The following is a 21,457-nucleotide window of genomic DNA, read 5'->3' on the forward strand; positions in this document are numbered from 1 at the left end:
CCCCCACATTGCCACACACAAGCCCACCCCCCCACCACGTCACCACACACAATCCTGCCCCCCACCACGTCACCACACACAATCCCCCCCACCATGTCACCACACACAATCCCACCCCCACACCACGTCACCACACACAATCCCGCCCCCCACCACATCACCACACACAATGCTGCCCCCAACACATTACCACAAACAATCCCGCTCTCCCACCACATTACCACACAAAATCCAGGCCCCCACCACATTACCACACACAATCCCCCCACCAAATCACCACATGCAATCCCGCCCCCGCACCACATTACCACACACAATCCTGCCCCCCACCACATCACCACACACAATCCCGCCCCACCACCACATTACCACACACAATCCCGCCCCCCCACCACATTACCACACATAATCCCGCCCCCACCACACTACCACACATAATCCCATCCCCACCACATTACCACGCACAATCCCTCCCCCCACCACATTACCACACATAATCCCGCCCCCCACCACATTACCACACACAATCCCGCCCCCCACACCAATACCACACATAATCCCACCCCCCACCACACTACCACACATAATCCTACCCCCACCACATTACCACACATAATCCCATCCCCACCGCGTCACCACACACAATCCCGCCCCCACCACATTAACACACATAATCCCTCCCTCCACCACATCAACACACACAATCCCGCCCCCCCACATTACCAAACACCATCCCGCCCCCCACCATGTCACCACAAACAATCATGCCCCCACCACATAACACATACAATCCCACGCCCCCACGTTGCCACACACAATCACACCCCCCCACCACGTCACCACACACAATCCTGCCCCCCACCACGTCACCACACACAATCCCCCCCACCATGTCACCACACACAATCCCACCCCCACACCACGTCACCACACACAATCCCGCCCCCCACCACATCACCACACACAATGCTGCCCCCAACACATTACCACAAACAATCCCGCTCTCCCACCACATTACCACACAAAATCCAGGCCCCCACCACATTACCACACACAATCCCCCCACCACGTCACCACACGCAATCCCGCCCCCCCACCACAATACCACACACAATCCTGCCCCCCACCACATCACCACACACAATCCCGCCCCACCACCACATTACCACACACAATCCCGCCCCCCCACCACATTACCACACATAATCCCGCCCCCCACCACACTACCACACATAATCCCGCCCCCACCACATTACCACACATAATCCCATCCCCACCACATTACCACGCACAATCCCTCCCCCCACCACATTACCACACATAATCCCGCCCCCCACCACATTACCACACACAATCCCGCCCCCCACACCAATACCACACATAATCCCACCCCCCACCACACTACCACACATAATCCCGCCCCCACCATATTACCACACATAATCCCATCCCCACCGCGTCACCACACACAATCCCGCCCCCACCACGTTAACACACATAATCCCTCCCTCCACCACATCAACACACACAATCCCGCCCCCCCACATTACCAAACACAATCCCGCCCCCCACCATGTCACCACAAACAATCATGTCCCCACCACTTAACACTTACAATCCCACCCCCCACCACACATAATGCCACGCCCCCACATTGCCACACACAATCACACACCCCCACCACGTCACCACACACAATCCTGCCCCCCACCACGTCACCACACACAATCCCCCCCACCATGTCACCACACACAATCCCACCCCCACACCACGTCACCACACACAATCCCGCCCCCCCACCACATCACCACACACAATGCTGCCCCCAACACATTACCACAAACAATCCGGCTCTCCCACCACATTACACACAAAATCCCGGCCCCCACCACATTACCACACACAATCCCCCCACCACGTCACCACACGCAATCCCGCCCCCCCACCACATTACCACACACAATCCTGCCCCCCACCACATCACCACACACAATCCCGCCCCACCACCACATTACCACACACAATCCCGCCCCCCACCACATTACCACACATAATCCTGCCCCCCACCACATTACCACACACAATCCCGCCCCCCACACCACTACCACACATAATCCCACCCCCCACCACACTACCACACATAATCCCGCCCCCACCATATTACCACACATAATCCCATCCCCACCGCGTCACCACACACAATCCCGCCCCCACCACGTTAACACACATAATCCCTCCCTCCACCACATCAACACACACAATCCCGCCCCCCCACATTACCAAACACAATCCCGCCCCCCACCATGTCACCACAAACAATCATGTCCCCACCACTTAACACTTACAATCCCACCCCCCACCACACATAATGCCACGCCCCCACATTGCCACACACAATCACACACCCCCACCACGTCACCACACACAATCCTGCCCCCCACCACGTCACCACACACAATCCCCCCCACCATGTCACCACACACAATCCCACCCCCACACCACGTCACCACACACAATCCCGCCCCCCCACCACATCACCACACACAATGCTGCCCCCAACACATTACCACAAACAATCCGGCTCTCCCACCACATTACACACAAAATCCCGGCCCCCACCACATTACCACACACAATCCCCCCACCACGTCACCACACGCAATCCCGCCCCCCCACCACATTACCACACACAATCCTGCCCCCCACCACATCACCACACACAATCCCGCCCCACCACCACATTACCACACACAATCCCGCCCCCCACCACATTACCACACATAATCCTGCCCCCCACCACATTACCACACACAATCCCGCCCCCCACACCACTACCACACATAATCCCACCCCCCACCACACTACCACACATAATCCCGCCCCCACCACATTACCACACATAATCCCATCCCCACCACATTACCACACATAATTCCGCCCCCCCACCAAATTACCACACATAATCCCACACCCCACCACATTACCACACACAATCCCACCCCCCACCACATTACCACACATAATCCCGCCCCCCACCACATTACCACACATAATCCCGCCCCCCACCGCATTATCACACATAATCCCACCCCCCACCACATTACCACACATAATCCCATCCCCACCACATTACCACACATAATCCCGCCCCCCCAACAAATTACCACACATAATCCCACACCCCACCACATTACCACACACAATCCCACCCCCCACCACATTACCACACATAATCCCGCCCCCCACCACATTACCACACATAATCCCGCCCCCCACCGCATTACCACACATAATCCCACTCCTACCACATTACCACAAATAATCCCGCCCCCCCACCACATTACCACACATAATCCGGCCCCCCAACCACATTACCACACATAATCCCGCCCCCCACCACATTATCTCACATAATCCCACCCCCACCACATTACCACACATAATCCCGCCCCCTGCACAGTAGCTTCACCCCCACCCCATCAGCACACATAATCCCACCACCACCACATTACCACACATAATCCCACCCCCCACATTACCACACACAATCCCGCCCCCCCACCACGTCACCACAAACAATCATGCCCCCCACCACATTACCACATACAATCCCGCCCCCACCACTTTACCACACATAATTCCGCACCCCCACATTACTACACACAATCCCACCCCCCCACCACATCTCCACACACAATCCCGCCCCCACCACGTCACCACACACAATCCCCCCACCATGTCACCACACACAATCCCACCCCCACACCACATCACCACACACAATCCCGCCCCCCACCACATCACCACACACAATCCTGCCCCCATCACATTACCACAAACAATCCCGCTCCCTCACCACATTACCACACAAAATGTCAGCAGCTCACCACATTACCACACACAATCGCCCCCACCACGTCACCACACACAATCCTGCCCCCCCACCACATTACCACACATAATCCAGCCCCCACCACATTACCACACATAACACCGCCCCCCCACCACATTACCACACATAATCCTGCCCCCCACCACATTACCACACATAATCCTGCCCCCCCACCAAATTACCACACATAATCCCACCCCCCACCACATTACCACACATAATCCCGCCCCCCAACCACATTACCACACATAATCCCACCCCCCACCACATTATCACACATAATCCCACCCCCCACCACATTACCACACATAATCCCGCCCCCTGCACAGTAGCTCCACCCCCCCACCCCATCAGCACACATAATCCCACCACCACATTACCACACATAATCCCCCCCACCACATTACCACACATAACCCCGCCCCCCCACCACATTACCACAAATAATCCCACCCCCCACCACATTACCACACATAATCCCGCCCCACCACATAACACATAATCCCGCCCCCCACCACATTACCACACATAATCCCGCCCCCCACCACATTACCACACATAATCCCACCCCCCACCACATTACCACACATAATCCCGCCCCCCACCACATTACCACACATAATCCCTCCTGCCACCACATTACCACACATAATCTCACCCCCCACCACATTACCACATGTAATCCCGCCCCCCACCACATTACCACACACAATCCCACCCCTCCACCACATTACCACACATAATCCTGCCCCCCACCACATTACCACACACAATACCGCCCCCACCACATTACTACACACAATACCGCCCCCCACCACATTACCACACATAATCCCGCCCCCACCACCTTATCAGACATAATCCCACCCCCCACATTACCACACGAGGCTCTGTCCCCACACATTACCACACGAGTCTCTGTCCCCCCACATTACCACACAAGGCTCTGTTCCCACACATTACCACATGAGGCTCTGTCCCCACACACTACTATACGAGGCTCCATCCTCACACATTACCACACGAGGCTCCGTCCCCACACATTACCACACAAGGCTCCATCCCCACACATTACCACACGAGGCTCTGTCCCCACACATTACCACACGAGTCTCTGTCCCCCCACATTACCACACAAGGCTCTGTTCCCACACATTACCACATGAGGCTCTGTCCCCACACACTACTATACGAGGCTCCATCCTCACACATTACCACACGAGGCTCCGTCCCCACACATTACCACACAAGGCTCCATCCCCACACATTACCACACGAGGCTCTGTACCCACACATTACCACACGAGGCTCTGTCCCCACACACTACCATACGAGGCTCCATCCTAACACATTACCACACGAGGCTCCATCCCCACACATTACCACACGAGGCTCCATTCCCACACATTACCATATGAGGCTCCATCCCTCCACATTACCACACGAGGCTCCGTCCCCACACATTACCACATGAGGCTCCGTCCCTCCACATTACCACACGAGGCTCCGTCCCCACATATTACCACACGAGGCTCCATCCTCACTAGTGTTGAGCATTCCAATACCGCAAGTATCGAGTATCGGCCGATACTTGCAGTATCGGAATTCCGATACCGAGTTCCGATACTTTTGTGGTATCGGGAATCGGTATCGGAACCATATTCATGTGTAAAATAAAGAATTAAAATAAAAAATATGGATATACTCACCTCTCCGGTGGCCCCTGGATCTTACCGCTGTAACCGGGAGCTTTTGTTCCTAAGAATGAGCGTGTGAAGGGCCTTCGATGACGTCGCTGCTTCTGATTGGTCGCGTGACCGCTCATGTGACCGCTCACGCGACCAATCAGAAGCCACGACGTCAGCCGCGACGTCATCGAAGGTCCTTCACGGGCTCATTCTTAGGAACGGAGGCTCCCGGTTACAGCGGTAAGGTCCAGGGGCCGCCGGAGAGGTGAGTATATGGATATATATGGATATACTCACCTCTCCGGTGGCCCCTGGATCTTACCGCTGTAACCGGGAGCCTCCGTTCCTAAGAATGAGCCCGTGAAGGACCTTCGATGACGTCGCGGCTGACGTCGCGGCTTCTGATTGGTCGCGTGAGCGGTCACATGAGCGGTCACGCGACCAATCAGAAGCCGCGACGTCATCGAAGGCCCTTCACGCGCTCATTCTTAGGAACAAAGGCTCCCGGTAACATCGGTAAGATCCAGGGGCCACCGGAGAGGTGAGTATATCCATATTTTTTATTTTAATTCTTTATTTTACACATGAATATGGATCCCAGGGCCTGAAGGAGAGTTTCCTCTCCTTTAGACCCTGGGAACCATTCCGATACTTTGCGTCCCATTGAAATGCATTGGTATCGGGTATCGGTATCGGCGATATCCGATATTTTTCGGGTATCGGCCGATACTATCCGATACCGATACTTTCAAGTATCGGACGGTATCGCTCAACACTAGTCCTCACACATTACCACATGAGGCTGCGTCTTCACACATTACCACATGAGGCTCCGTCCCAACACATTACCACATGAAGCTCTGTCCCCGCACATTACCACACGAGGCTCTGTCCCCACACATTACAACACGACTCCAGTTTGCTTTTGATTTTACACTGTGAATAAAATGTATTAGTATTATTCTGATTTTTAATTATTATTTTTGTTATTAACTTAATTTTAAGTTAATTTACCACCTGCATAAGCGCTATTGAATGTTGTCATTATTAACTTTAGTTTAATCACTAGCAGCGTTAATTAGATAGCAATGAGCATGCTGAGCGTTAGCTGGCTGGAAACAGCTAGTTTATAGATAAAAGCACTCAAAAGAAAATTAGGCATGGGTTGTACAGCTATACTTGGTACAAAGGTTTGCAATTGTAACTTAACCCTGAAACTTAGGCCTAAAAAATTCCTCTGACATGCAAAAGCTGAGGGTTTTCAGAAATTCTCTTCATGGAAGCTGCAAGCGCTTTAAGATACAAAAACTGAAATAGAGGTATATGGTAACAGATCATGACAAATAGGCTAGGCAAATGGATGATCAAGGAAAATCCAAGGTTGAGCAGCAAAGATCAGAATACAAGGCCAGGAGCACAGAGCAAACACACACATTTTGCACTAAGCTACAATTGGCAGTAATCAAACGCAGATAGCTGGCTAAATAGCCAGGTAATTATTCCAAACAGGAGACACATGATGAAGACCCGACACACCATGGTTCTGATAGGTTTGCTGAACTCTCACTAAAGACATTGACAGTGTAGCATGCCCAAACATCTGATTAGATAACTGAGCTGTCAATCCCCATATTGACAGTTCAGCACACCCCTGTCCTAGGTTAGACGGCAGAACTGTCCTTCACTGCGTCCAGACACACTGATAGTAGAAATCCTGACAGCTGTATTATCAAAGCCAGGTATGTTTGACTCTAAAACACTGCAACATTTCAGAGAAATATATATTTACTAGCTTCAGGGGACCGAAGCCACGCTGTAGACTAGTCAAGTGGGTCCCCGACTGCTTCTCACTGCTCACTTCTGTGGATTGACAGGTCTCTGCCTATATGTGCGCATTGGCAGAGACCTGTCAATCCAGTTGGCAAGGACAAGCTGTCAGGGACCTGTCTGTCCAACTAGTGTACAGCACCTTCTTGGCTATTAAAGAATAATTTTCTTTGAAACATTGCAGCCTTTAAGAGTTAAACCTACCTAGCTGAGATCATAAAGCCAGTGCCTAATACATGTTGTCCTTGAATTGGCTACTTACTGTTCTGCTTGCTTGTTACTGGCTGTTCAATACCTTGTTTACATGGAGGCAAGGTCTTGATCAGCCCACATTTACATTTGCGTACTTGACAGCTGAACTCCGCTATGTTCACGCAGACTAATAATCAAGAAGTATAATTTAGAAGCTCAATGGGCCATTTTCCAGAAAGCGTTAAGGGTGTTTTGCAGGAAACAAGCACATAATCCATCCTCCTACAATATATAATTAATTAGAAGGTGGTAATTATTGAACATAGAAAAGTAAAAATGTATTATTGTAGCACAGACAAGAAATTCAAACATTTTGATTAGATTTCTGCAAACGCTCTTATTGATAAAATGTGCCATTTCCCATAATAAGTAATATCTTGTAATATGATATTAAAAGCATTTAAAATGGATTACACAGATCATTAAATACAGATTTAATAAACCAAATGCAATTCCACTGTAATTAATTTACGTTCAATGACATATTTCTTTTTGATAATGATGTCACTTTGCCTTACTGTACCACTAATCCTAAGAAATACTTATATTTGTGCACTTCCTTAGAAATGCTCAATACAATCGTAAGACAGTAAGTGCTTTTCAAGTAAGCCATTGTTACTGATTGGTTTCCTTGACAACAGTCTGAGAATTTTAATGAATTATATAATTTTTTCTGTTTTGAATTCTACTAAGGGTTCATCTGAGACCTTGTGCCAAAAAAGGGCAATATTTTAATCAGGCAGGTAATTTTATAATTCAATTTTTTATTTTCTAAAAAAACTGAATCTTAGATTATCTCTCATGATTCTATAAATCATTTAGAAGAAAAATTTAATTTATTAAAAGCAAACTCATTTTTATCTAATGCATCTTTACCTGTGTAATTTTAATTGTAACATCAACATTTGAAAATTTTGTAGCATGCCTTTTTTTGTCAGGAATTTGTAACTTTTGCAATTTCATGCTGATCTTAACACTTTTTTAAAGGTAGGTATAAAAGAGACAATGAGCAGTAATACAGATGTATGAACTGCAACTTTTTGAAAAGGTGCAAAAATGTTGCAAACTCACTCAAATAGGGAGAGAAAGTCAGGGGTTAAGTATAAAACCAATTAGCCATAACAAATAATAAAAAAAACTGAGTCCATTGGATATTTCTCACACACCAAAGGCCATTCTGTGTAGGTTTGGATTGACCCCCCCACAAATAATGAAAAAGACTTCGTGAAATTTGTGAAAGGTATAGAGCAAGTGATCATAAGACATTTTTACATGCATTTTCATTTGACTATATGATTAACGAGGTTCCTCTATAATGCTTTTGCTACTTTTAGTCTTCTGCATATTACGCATCAAATTTCTTCTAATTACTGTGATAAGATATTTTTTATACTTTCTGGGATCGGGATGCTACTTTTCCACTTTGCATGTTTATGCCAAACATCTATTTAAAATATTGCACATAATGTTGGAAAATCCCTGCAGAAAAGAGGTGACAGAAAAAGTGAATAATTGATTCTAGTCACAAGTTTTACAGCTAAAAATGCCCTACATTTCTCAATTATTGAACAACAGTTTCATAAATGTGTTACAGATAACAAGAACTCAGCAAGCAGCAAAGCTGACTTCAAAATTTCCTCTCACTAGAAATTTCCCCTTAGTATCTAGGAAAGGGGGTGTGCCAAAATGTATTTGTAAAACTTTCTTAATTTACTAAAGATGTACATTTTTGGGCTTAAAAAGTGGTCTAAAGTAGAGAAGGGTGAACCCGAACAGTAATGTTCGGCATCCGTACTGAACACCTACTTTTTGAGTATGGACACTGAACATGGCTTCACGTGGAAGTCCGCGTTACTGTTCGGGTTCGGCTGCCTGAACACCAGATGTTTGTAATGCTGTCATGTGCATGACCGGCAAACACTGCTTCTGATCGGTGGTGAAATCATCCCTGCCAGTCAGAGAGCTGCGGTTCCAACGCATGAGCGCTCAGCTGTGATCGGAGGTATAAAGTTTACTTCCGGTCACTGCTGTCAGCTGATGGGACTACAGCTCCCATCATCCAACACCTGCTGTCGCTATTAACAGTGTGAGCAGGAGAGGCTGATTGGTGTTTTCATTAGCCGGCTCCTGCACTGTAAATAAATATATATTTTTTTTAAATGGCATGGGTTCCCCTGTAATTTTGATAACCAGCAAGGCAAAACTAACAGTTGGGGGCTGCAACCCTCAGCTGTCAACTTTAACAAGGCAGGTTGTCAAGAATAGAAAGGTCCCCACACCATGTTTTTCTCACGGTGCTAGAGGGGATTTCACCGAGGTCACCACAGTTCAGCCTGGCTGGGAATGCAGCCTCAGTGACCAGAGGTAACCTCAATGACATCACCACCAGTCAAGCAGCTAATTCACCAGAGGTTCTCAGCTTGGACTCTTGCATCCAGGTTGAAAACTATTAATCCCCCAGACAAGGATTATGGCATGCGACAGAACAATGGACAGGTGAGAGATATTGTTGTTTTTTATTTTTGCTTTCTTACAGAAGACGAGCTCTTTGGTGTAATTGGCGTTTGGTGAGTATAACTGTGTTTGTTATTTTTAAATAAAAAAGTAAATGTTTGTTTTGTTTTATTTCTAATAAAGAACTTTATTATGGCTGTGTCTTTATTTACTATACAACTATAGGATTAGTAATGGAGAGGTGCCTTATAGACGCCTCTACATTACTTAGCCGTGGACTTGATGTCACCTGATAATACAAAGGTGACATCAACCCCACAAATATGAACCCTCTTTCCACTGCTAGAGGAAAATTTGGAAGAGCTGAGCAAAGCACCAGAATTGGCATATCTAATAGATGTACCTTTTCTGGGCCCGCAGGCTGCTATTATTAGGCTGGGGGCGGGCATTATACATGGCCCATTACCAGCCTGAGAATACCAGTGTAATAATTATAGGGGATAACTCAGGAGACTCTTTGTGTGGAACAAGACAACTATTGGACACAGTTTTATAAGTGGTAAAGTCTATATTATCACACGGTGATTCAAGCAGGTGCAGAGAAAAACTCAAGTCCACAACACTTGGCGCAAATAATAAACGCAGCTTAGCAGTCTATAGGAAACTTCAGGGGAAAATGCAATCAAGCAGAAAGTCTATGAAGCACAGTTATTCTTGAGGATACTTGACACGAATAAATCCTTGTCTTAGTCCAGGCACAGATAGACATGCTTATTAGGCAGTTCAAATCGTATCATAGCTCAACCAGGAAGACCTGGTTAATAGTCTCAGGTTATTGCAAAGCAGAAACAGCTTACATGTCCAGCAAATGCAGATGGAAGTAAACATGAACAGCAGATGAAGGAGGATTACTGGAAACTTGTGTATGCAGCAGGAACTCAGAGCTGAGTTGCAGGATCACCACACAGGTTCAAAGGAGCAGGTGTATAGCCAGGGAGTAATCAGAGGTCAGGAGCTGGATGCAAGGCAGAATACTCTAGCACAGACTGAAGGCTGGGGTGGAGTTTTATAGCAGGAAGACACAGTGCACATGAGACCAAAGATGCCATCTTGGAAAAGGGCAGTAATGCACAAAAGGAAAAAAATGTTCAGAGTCCTGACATTACTCCCTCCTTAGAAGCAGCCTCAGGACGATCCTGGACCTTCTTTCTCAGGGAATCTCTGATGAAAATGAGAAATCTTCTGTTGGGCATTGATGTTTTCCACAGGTTCCCAAGAGTCTTCCTCAGGGGGATATCCCTGCCATCTTATCAGATATTGGAGCCGATTCCTGCGAATCCTGGAATCAATAATTTCCTCCACCACGAATTGTTCTTGCCCATCAATCACCACAGGCTGCGGAGGTGGCACAACACATCCCTGGAAGGTATTAGGAGATACAGGCTTTAGTAAAGATACATGAAAAACTGGGTGTACCTTCATTGTCCTGGGCAGCTTCAGCCGGCAGGCCACAGAGCTCACAATACCGTTGATCTTGAAAGGGCCAATGAATTTCTGTCCAAGTTTTTGTGAAGGAACGTTTAACTTCAGATTCTTAGTTGCTAACCACACGGAGTCTCCTACCTTGAACATGGATGCAGGTTTATGGAATCTATCAGCTGATCTCTTATAACCGTTCTTGAGCTGTGGTCAGGGATTCCTTCAGAACCTCCAGATTCTGTCTCATCGCAGTCAGCCTTTCCTCCACTGCCGGAACTGGAGAATTAATTGGAGACCTAGGTAAAATACACGGATGATAACCCAGATTGGCAAAGAAAGGTGTAAATTTAGTGGAGGCGCTCTGAGAATTATTATATGAAAATTCGGCTAACGGCAAAAACTTATAGCAGGAAGACACAGAGCACATGAGACCAAAGACACCATCTTGGAAAAGGGCAGTAATGCACAAAAGGTAAAAAATGTTCAGAGTCCTGACAACCAGCCTCCAGCTGTCTGTTTTAGCAAGGTTGATTGTCAAAAATGGGGGGACCCCATGCCATTTTTTTTAATTATTATTTTTAATTATTAAAAATACGGCATGGGGACCCTTCTATTCTTGATAAACAGCCTTGTTGAAGCTGACAGCTGAGAGTTGCAGCCCCCAGCTGTGAGTTTTGCCTGGCTGGTTATCAAAATTACAGGGGAACCCACACTGTTTTTTTTTTTTTTAATTATTTACACCCCAGGAGCCGGCTAATGAATACACCCACCAGGCGCTTGTGTTCTCGCTGTTATTAGCGGCAACAGGTGTCTGATGATGGGAGCTGTAGTCTAATCAGCTGACACCAGTGATGAGGTAAACTTTATAAATCTGATCACAGCTGAGCACTCATGCTGTCTTTTGACAGCTTGGAAACTGCGGCTCTCTGACCAGTGTGATAGAAATATATATATCATGTAGATCTCACTTGCATGTATACTCCTCTATAATCATATATACTCATATACTCACAGCTAATATATACATTATAATCAATGGCTTAAAATGGCTGACAATGAACTGATATAAGCCAGACGGATTGTATGGGGGTTTTCCATCTCAAAAGCGGAAGTTGGGTCAGATGTCTGAAATAATGCCTAGAATATAGCTGAATCTTGCTGAAACGTCAGACCAACAGTGTCAGATGTTTCAACTCTGTCATACATGCAGAGAGCTCAATTCTAGTTGCTTAGTCAGCTTAATCAGCAGTCATATGAGCATTAATCACAATATTCCATATATGTTTAGATAACCAATGACAGAGGAGCTAGACAATATGGTAATTAACTAACCACCCCTGACAACCCCTAACCACTCCTTTCTATGTGAAAATATAAAACTATGTATGTACAATAAAGTATCAGTATTGATGGAATGTTGTTCTGACACAATGGTGTTGCAGTCTCATTCCTTTGAGCGCTCAAAATACTCAGTCTAATTGGGAGCGGCCGCAGCACACACAGAGGGATAAATTTATCCAACCCAAATATTTCCATAACACCAGCAGGGATGATTTCACTGCTGAAGTGGTGTTTGCTACTCTGTCATGCACATGACAGCATGGCAAACACACGAATGGGATCCGGGTTCAGGTTTGGGTCCGGGTACTGTTTTGGTACCCGAACTCAAACTTTTTGTAACTGTTCGGCCAAACCTGCTGGACCGGAACATCCAGGTGTTCCAGGTGTCTAGTCTAAAGTGAAAGGAAATTTACCATCCCTAGCTCTGTTGAAAAGAGAGAGGGGCATCAGCAGTCTTCTACCACATGACAGGTTTACAATAATATATGATAGAAAGCTGCCACACATGCTAGCTGAAAATTACACTAACTTATGGCTGACATATATTCCATTAACTGGCATGCCTATATCAAAAAGATGCACTAAACTTCTAAAAAGCATGACCTTTTTAATAAATTTGACATCCCACAAGTTGAGATAATTGCCAGTTTTGTGAAATTCCCACTTTAGAATAGACAGACTAAAACGAGTCCTAGATTGATCATTTAGCAAAAGCCAGTGTGGCAAATTTAGCATGTTTTAAGGATAAGTAAATTTGCCCTTTCTGGCCAGCTATTTGCAGTAAGGCAGGTGTCACACTTGCGAGTGCCATGTGAGAAACTTACGCGATTCTCTCGCATCAGTACCCGGCACTGCTGCTGGCACTCGGGACCAGAGTGTGCGGTTGCATGTAATTTGTATGCACTGAACGCTCTTGTCCTGAGTGCCGGCAGTAGTTCCAGGTATTGATGCGAGTTTCTCGCATTGCACTCGCAAGTATGACACCAGCCTAAGAGTTAAACAATTGCATGACAGGCAAAATTGTAGTTTTTATGAAGAGAATAAAAAAGTGGGTACAGACTCTATTGAAAACATGGCTTAGGCCACATTTTTCCTGGACCCAAGGTGAAAATTATGCAAATTCTAGTACAATGGGGTAAAAAATAACTTTGAGACAATTTGTTGAATTTTCTAGTCATTGACTGGCATAAGTTCCCCTGTTAGTTCCCAGCACAGGATTGGAGACACTGTGCACAAAATGCATACATTTTATTTTTTAAAAAGTCCATAGCAACCGTAATTATTGTTTCCTTTACCATTATCCTCATTTTTGATGAAAATAAGGACCTTATGGACATTGACTGGTGTCAACTTCCCCAATAAGCCCCGAATTATAGAACATACATTGATTTCTAAATAGATGTTCACAATCAAGGGGTTGACTGTTTATAAAATACATGGTAAACCCATTTTTCGCCTGGATGACAGGCTGAGGATCGTGAGTTGCACCAGTAGGCCCATCTGCCAGAAATTCTCCAAATCTCCAAAAAAGGATCTGTCTGTGTAATCTATGAGAGGCAAAACAGATTACACATTAGAGAAAAAATTGTCTATTTTGCAAGGATATAAAAATAGACACAGAAGTAGAATGTAGCGCTAAATTGAATTTGTGTTAAATAACTTGAAAAGGGTTGAATACAGTTATAAGAGACCTCACAATGCCATATACATGTTTTCATTGCATTTGGAAGCTTTGGAATACTTTCAATTTGCGGGGAGTCGATTTAGGAAAGCTCAGAAAAGCTGTCAAATTCACATTTTAAAAGATCTCTAATTAATTTAGTTGCTAAGGCTACTGGTTTCTGTGTGACCACATCTTTAAAGGTTTTATGATTTTTTTTCTCCTCACTTTCTATGAGTTATTGCTTTTATATTGTTTGATCAATAGTTTAATCAGGACTTGTTTTTGGAGACACGAGCTGCATTTTTTATAATTATAATTTTGAGGTCCATATAACTTCCTAATCTCTTTCAATTCTCACTTTTCAGAGGAAACTGAATAGTTTTTCTGCATTTTGATTTTTTTTTTCATTTCAGCATTCAATGCATGGACTAAATGTTATAATTTGCATTTTTTTAAACAGTTAGGCTAGTTTCATATTTGTGGTAGAATCCACAGCTTTTATGCCGCAACCTGAAACGCACGGTAAACTGTATGCAGACGTGTGCAAACGCAGCGCTTTTTAGATGCATAATGTAACGCATGCATTAAAAAAAAGCAACATTTACACGCTTTTTCATGCATTTTGCATGCGTTTGCGTTTTCTGTGCGCATGGTGGAAAATTTAACAGGAAAAAAATCTCAATAAACAGACACCGCCAATGGGACTACAGTGGATGAGTATTATGGGATATCTTTATATAGACCCTTGGACTGCTCAAATCTTCAGATTTTGCTACAGTATGTCATGATGGATCTTCACATGGAGAGCTTTTATTTCAACCTGGAAACTGGATTTAAGTATCAAGCTGTTTCTTGCCTGTGCGTTTGCTGGGTAGCAACAGAGAAATCGAGAAAGACAGAGAAGGACAAGGCGTCAGTGTTTTTGGAGACACCCCAATATTGAACTTCGGGAGAGCCATGGAGCCTACCACATGCTATATGGCGAGCTTAATGCCAACCAGGACAAATTCCCGGAATTTACCAGGATGTCTCAAGAGACTTTTCAGGATTTGCTTGGTTATGTCCAAGGAGCCATCTGGAGACAGAACACCCAGCTCCGTAGAGCGATTCCTGCAGAGGAACGTCTCCTGGTCACACTAAGGTACGTAATAATTCTAAACAAATGTCTGTCATAATTATTGTTGGTCTGCCATGTATTATTTGTATTTTCCTTTATGTGTTTAGCTAAACATCGCCATAAATAGAACTGTTAGTCATTTTTTCTTTCTTTCAGATTGCTGGCTACCGGAGAGAGCTCATCATCGCTCCACTTTCAGTACCGGCTTGGAATTTCCACATTGTCTGGAATAGTTGCAGACACCTGCCGGGCTTTGTGGAGCGTTCTCCGGGATGAATTTATCCCCCTACTCACCGTGGACATGTGGATGGAAATTGCCAAAAAATTCTGGAGTCTGTAATTTCCCCAACTGTTTGGGAAATTGATGGAAAGCACATATGCATTATCAAACCCGCCAGATCTGGATCTGAGTACTTTAACTACAAGAAATATTTTTCTGTAGTGCTCATGGCAATAACAGATGCGGACTGTCACTTTATCGCCGTGGACATTTGATCTTTTGACCGTGGCAATGACTGCCAGACTTTCAAGAACTCGGATATGGGCCAACATTTGTATGGCAAAAATATTAATTTTTTGCCCTGCCACAACCTCTCCCCAACACTTAAGGCCCACCGATTCTATTTGTTATGGTTGGGGATGAGGCCTTTCAGATATGTGAAAACCGACTGAAGCCATATTCCAGTCAGGACTTGAACCACACTAAAAGGATTTATAACTACAGGCTGACCAGGGCCCGAAGAACAGTTGAGTGTGCCTTTGGGATTCTTGTCTCAAAATGGCGCATTCTTGGGATAGCCATTAATCTAAAAATGGAGACAGTCGATGAGGTTGTCAAAGCCTGTGTGGTTCTCCACAATTACATAATGGCTAAGGAGCGACCCAGCATTGAACTGGATGAACCAGTTGCAAACCTATTGCCAGATTACCAGCATCACCCGCTGCGGTCAAATGTTGAAGTTGCCCACATGCGGAACCAATTTGCTGCCTATTTTGTTTCTGATAGTGGACATGTGGCATGGCAAGATAATATTGTGTAAAATGTGCTGTTGGGTCTGTACCAGTTATGTTTAAAATGTCACTAATATTTTTTGTTAATAAACAACGTCTTTTGATACATGTAACAAATCTCCTATGTCTTTCCTCTAAAAACCACTTATGTTGTTAGTGGTAAGGTAGTTGACATCATTAGATCCTGATCCTGTTTTACAGTATCTATTGGACGCAGACTGAAGAGACGATGGAGGTATAAAACAAAGCAGATCTATACTCACTAGTTCATGTGTGAGAAATAATGACTTCATGAGCACAAAACCCAGCCTCATGAATTCACTATTTCTGACATCTGTCCAGGTGAGTATAGATATGCCTTGTATGACCTCCATTGTCTCTTCAGTTTGTGTGAAATAGATTAGGTAGGCGGAAGAGAAAATGGAGGTTATGCAAGGCAGTTCTCTACTCAACAGGTCAGGTGTCATAAATAATGAGTTCAAGATGAAGAGTTTTGTGCATCATGAACTCACTATTTATGACACATGACCTGTTGAGTATAGATCTGCTTTGTATTACCGCCATTGTCTCTTCAGTCTGCGACACATAGATTAAGTAGACTGAAGAGATTATGGAGAAAATACAAGTAATATTAGTTTTTGACAACTCATAGCTCCATATCAAACACATAAAGCTGCAGTGTTCTTACTTAATAACTCCTGGAGCTATGAGGTGGCAATAAAACAAAGTGTATGGCGCAGTGTGTTTATTCGACGCACGGTGTGTGTTGCCGGCGGCGAAATACACAAATAACCAAACAGTATTGGGGGCAAAAAACACTAACATTTATATGAAAAAAATAATTAACTGTACTGGCTTGGGGTAGAGTGACGGAACTGGGGAGTGTGTAGCTGTGAGGCCTGGCTGGCTGAAGACAATGCAGGGGTTGCAGGAGAAGGGGCAATTAAACTAGTGGGGTCAGGGAGTTCAGGGATGGTGCTAGAGGCATGGGAAGGCAGAGAAACACTGGAAGGGCGAGACAAACCTGACATCACAGACACATTGGGAGGTGAGGAGGGAGGGATAGCAATAGTCCGCTGTTTCTTTTTTCCCTTTACCTTTTTGGGATCGGTACTGTGGTCTTGGGAGCCTCGGTGGGCTCATTTCTTGTGGCCTGGTCATGGTGGCCGACCTGTCAGGGTCCGTGTGCTGCTGCTGCTGCATGGGGGTGGTAGGGAAGGCTATGCCAGGGTCTGGCTGCTGCTGCTACATGGTGGTGGTGGGTAAGGCCATGCCAGGTTATTGGTACTGCTGCTGCATCCTGGTGGTGGTGAAAGCCATTCCAGGGTCCGGGTGCTGCTGCTGCTTCATGCTGGTGGTGAAAAGCATGTCAGGATTCAGGTGCTGCTGCTGCAACTGAGACCTGGTGATGGTGGCCAACCTGTCCTGATCTGGGTGCTGCTGCTGCATGGTGGTGGCAGTGGAGGATGTCCAAGCAGGAGCAGCAGTTGTCATGGTGGTGGCAGTGGGCTGTCCAACAGCACTCGGCATGGTGGTGGCCCTGTAGTGGTGTCCGGCAGTGCTTGGAATGGTAGTGGCCATGCAGTGATATGCAGAAGAGCTCGGCATTGAGGTCATGCATGACAGTGTTGGCACAGGTGGAAATGCCACCACTGGCTGCTGAAAATACCGGGTCTGCTGCATAGCCTGCATGTAAGCAGCATTGCAGGCCTGCATGACACTAAGCTGGAGATCAGGAGTAAGGTGTTCGGATATGCCCTTTACTATTTGATTAAAAAAATGATGTGCTGTCCTCACTTGGTCAAGGCTTCTGTTGACATCCTGGATAAGTGTTTTCATATGATTTAAGCCACTATCCAGTCTGTCTCCCATGGCCTTGAGTCCATCATGAAAGATCGAGCTCAAGTGCAAAACCTCGGGCATGAGTGACCTGCCTGAGGCCCTCTGCCGCTACCGGGAAGAGCCTAAAAAAAAGAGGCAGAGGACTGGGACAGGGGAACACCTGATGGACCAGCTTCCTAGTCTCCAGTCTGTGTTGTAGGCCCACTTGATGCTGCGCTGCTGGATGGCAGGGACGGGTCCGTGGCTGTTTGATGAAGGACCCCTCCAGAACCAGGGTCAAGACTGCTGCTCCCGGTGTTTTGAAAAAAAACAAACAAACACATTAGTGCAAAACATTTATAATAGTAAAAGCGCCAACTCCTGTGGAATTGAAAAATACAGATTAGGCAATACAGCACAATCCAATGCAACACAAAAATACATACGTTCTCTGGGCAAGGACCGATCTCAAAAATGCCAGCATGCGGTGAAGCTTATATTTTCTGATCCTTGCTACAGAACCACTGGGAACCCGACTCTCTTCACGAAGGTCCTTGTTGAAGCGATCCTTCATCGAACGCCACCGTGTTCTGACTTTGAGCACTGTTGAAAAAAAAATGGTTAGACAATGCACTTTTGGCTGGGATCACACAACTGTGTGTGTGATCCCGGCCAAGGTCACTGCTGCATCACACCACTTTGCAATATTTATGAAATGCCTTGCGGACCAGAGCCGGGGCATTGTCCCAGCCATCCCGCATCGCTTGGGCCACCTCATTCCATAGCCGCCGGATCGTCATGCTGTCCGAGTGCTGCGGAACCCGGGTGTCCCACAATGGGACTCGCTCATGGACCAGAGAGATGAGGATATCGTTATCAATGAGGTTTTCATCCCATTCTGGAACCAAGAAAATAAATAAATACATTAATGTTTGAGACATTAGCATAAGAAAAAGAAAGAAACCACCAGAGACAGAAAACAGGCAAGAATATTCAAAGTCAAGGAAAAAAAAAAGGAGTCAAGAAGAAAAAGGTAAAGAAAAAGCAAAGTAAAGAAATGAACAGTCAAGAATAGTACTGTTAGGATACAATAAACAGAGTACAATCAGTCAGGTATATTTACACGCCGCCTTGCCACATGACCACGTCCACGCTGCTCCTGTTCGGCCTCTGCAGCAGTTGAAGAACTGTTCTGAAAATTAAAAGAAAAAAAAAATGTCACATGTGTAGATTAGACAGAGAATGCTTACCAATCTGAAGAGGTGAGTACCTGTCATTTCCACCTTGTTCAGGCCCAAGACGCTTCTCAGAAGAAGACAATGACATTCTGATGCATGCAGCAAGAAAAAAAATACAGAAATTATTAGGACATATAGAGACAGAAAAAATAAAATAAAGACATTGGCTTTGATACTCACATTGTTCAGAGTGTAGATTCCTCACAGCTTCAGAGCTTGTTCTCATGTTCCCAGTCTGCTGAGTAGTGACCTGCAAATGCCCACTCACTCCTTTTATCAGTTTGCATGTGGGGGGTGGCTAATCAGTGTCTAGACAGGTTTCCTATGGTAAAACACATGCGTTCACAAATGCAAACAAACGCATGTGCTTGCGAACGCATGCATTCTCAGACTGTAATGCGTTTTTTCGCCACATTCCTTCCGCTAACAACCGCATACGTTTCGAAGCGGCAAATTCATGCCTCTGAAATTACAACATGAAGTGTTTACCACACCAAGCCGCAGACAATTAAATGACGCATGTGTTGTCAAAAGCGTTAAAACTAGTGTTGAGCATTCCGATACCGCAAGTATCGGGTATCGGCCGATATTTGCGGTATTGGAATCCCGATACCGAGATCCGATACTTTTGTGATATCGGGAATCGGTATCGGGATCGATATTAATGTGTAAAATAAAGAATAAAAATAAAAAATATTGATATACTCACCTCTCCGATGCAGCCCGATGTAACCGGCAGCTGCCGTTCCTCAGAATGAGCGCTTGAAAGATCTTAGATGACGTCGCGGCCTGTGATTGGTCATTCTGAGGAACGGAAGCTGCCGGTTACATCGGGCTGCGTCAGAGAGGTGAGTATATCAATATTTTTTATTTTTATTCTTTATTTTACACATTAATATGGATCCCAGGGCCTGAAGGAGAGTTTCCTCTCCTTCAGACCCTGGGAACCATACAGGATACCTTCCGATACTTGGTGTCCCATTGACTTGTATTGGTATCGGGTATCGGTATCGGCGATATCCGATACTTTTCGGGTATCGGCCGATACTATCCGATACCGATACTTTCAAGTATCGGACGGTATCGCTCAACACTAGTTAAAACGCATACAATCATACAATAATGTTAAATATAGGAATACACGAGGCATGCGGAAAATTGCTGCATAAACGCTGCGGACACAGCCGCAAATGTGAAACCAGCCTTGCGCAGATACCAAGTACAAATATATTTATATATACTTTGCATAAATTAATCATGTTCTAGTAAAAGAGAAATGTCTTTAAAGGGTTATTCTCAAATTAGCTGGGAGCTATGCAGTCTCACTTCCTGGTTTCTAGTAAGGCAGGCACTCCTACTTGCAAGACAGTTCTGATGAGCAGAAGAAATGTAGTACTAATACAATCAAAGCTTACCACAAACTTTGCAGTAATATTCAGTTATCAGTGGTTTGTCCTGAATGGACATTTGAAGAAGCACATCGCACAGCAAAAGCCACATTTGGGAGACCTCTTCTGAAAGTTGTGGATGATGGGGACAAGTGATTTTTAAAACTGTATAGCAGCAGCTTGTCATGAACTGAGAGGGAGGTGACTAGCTAAATGCTGCATAGAAAACATTGTGTTTAAGAGAGGTGACTGGTATGTTATGAGTTAACCCCTTCATGACCCAGCC

This window comes from Ranitomeya variabilis, chromosome 2, assembly GCF_051348905.1.
Source record: "Ranitomeya variabilis isolate aRanVar5 chromosome 2, aRanVar5.hap1, whole genome shotgun sequence".
Lineage (NCBI taxonomy): Eukaryota > Metazoa > Chordata > Amphibia > Anura > Dendrobatidae > Ranitomeya > Ranitomeya variabilis.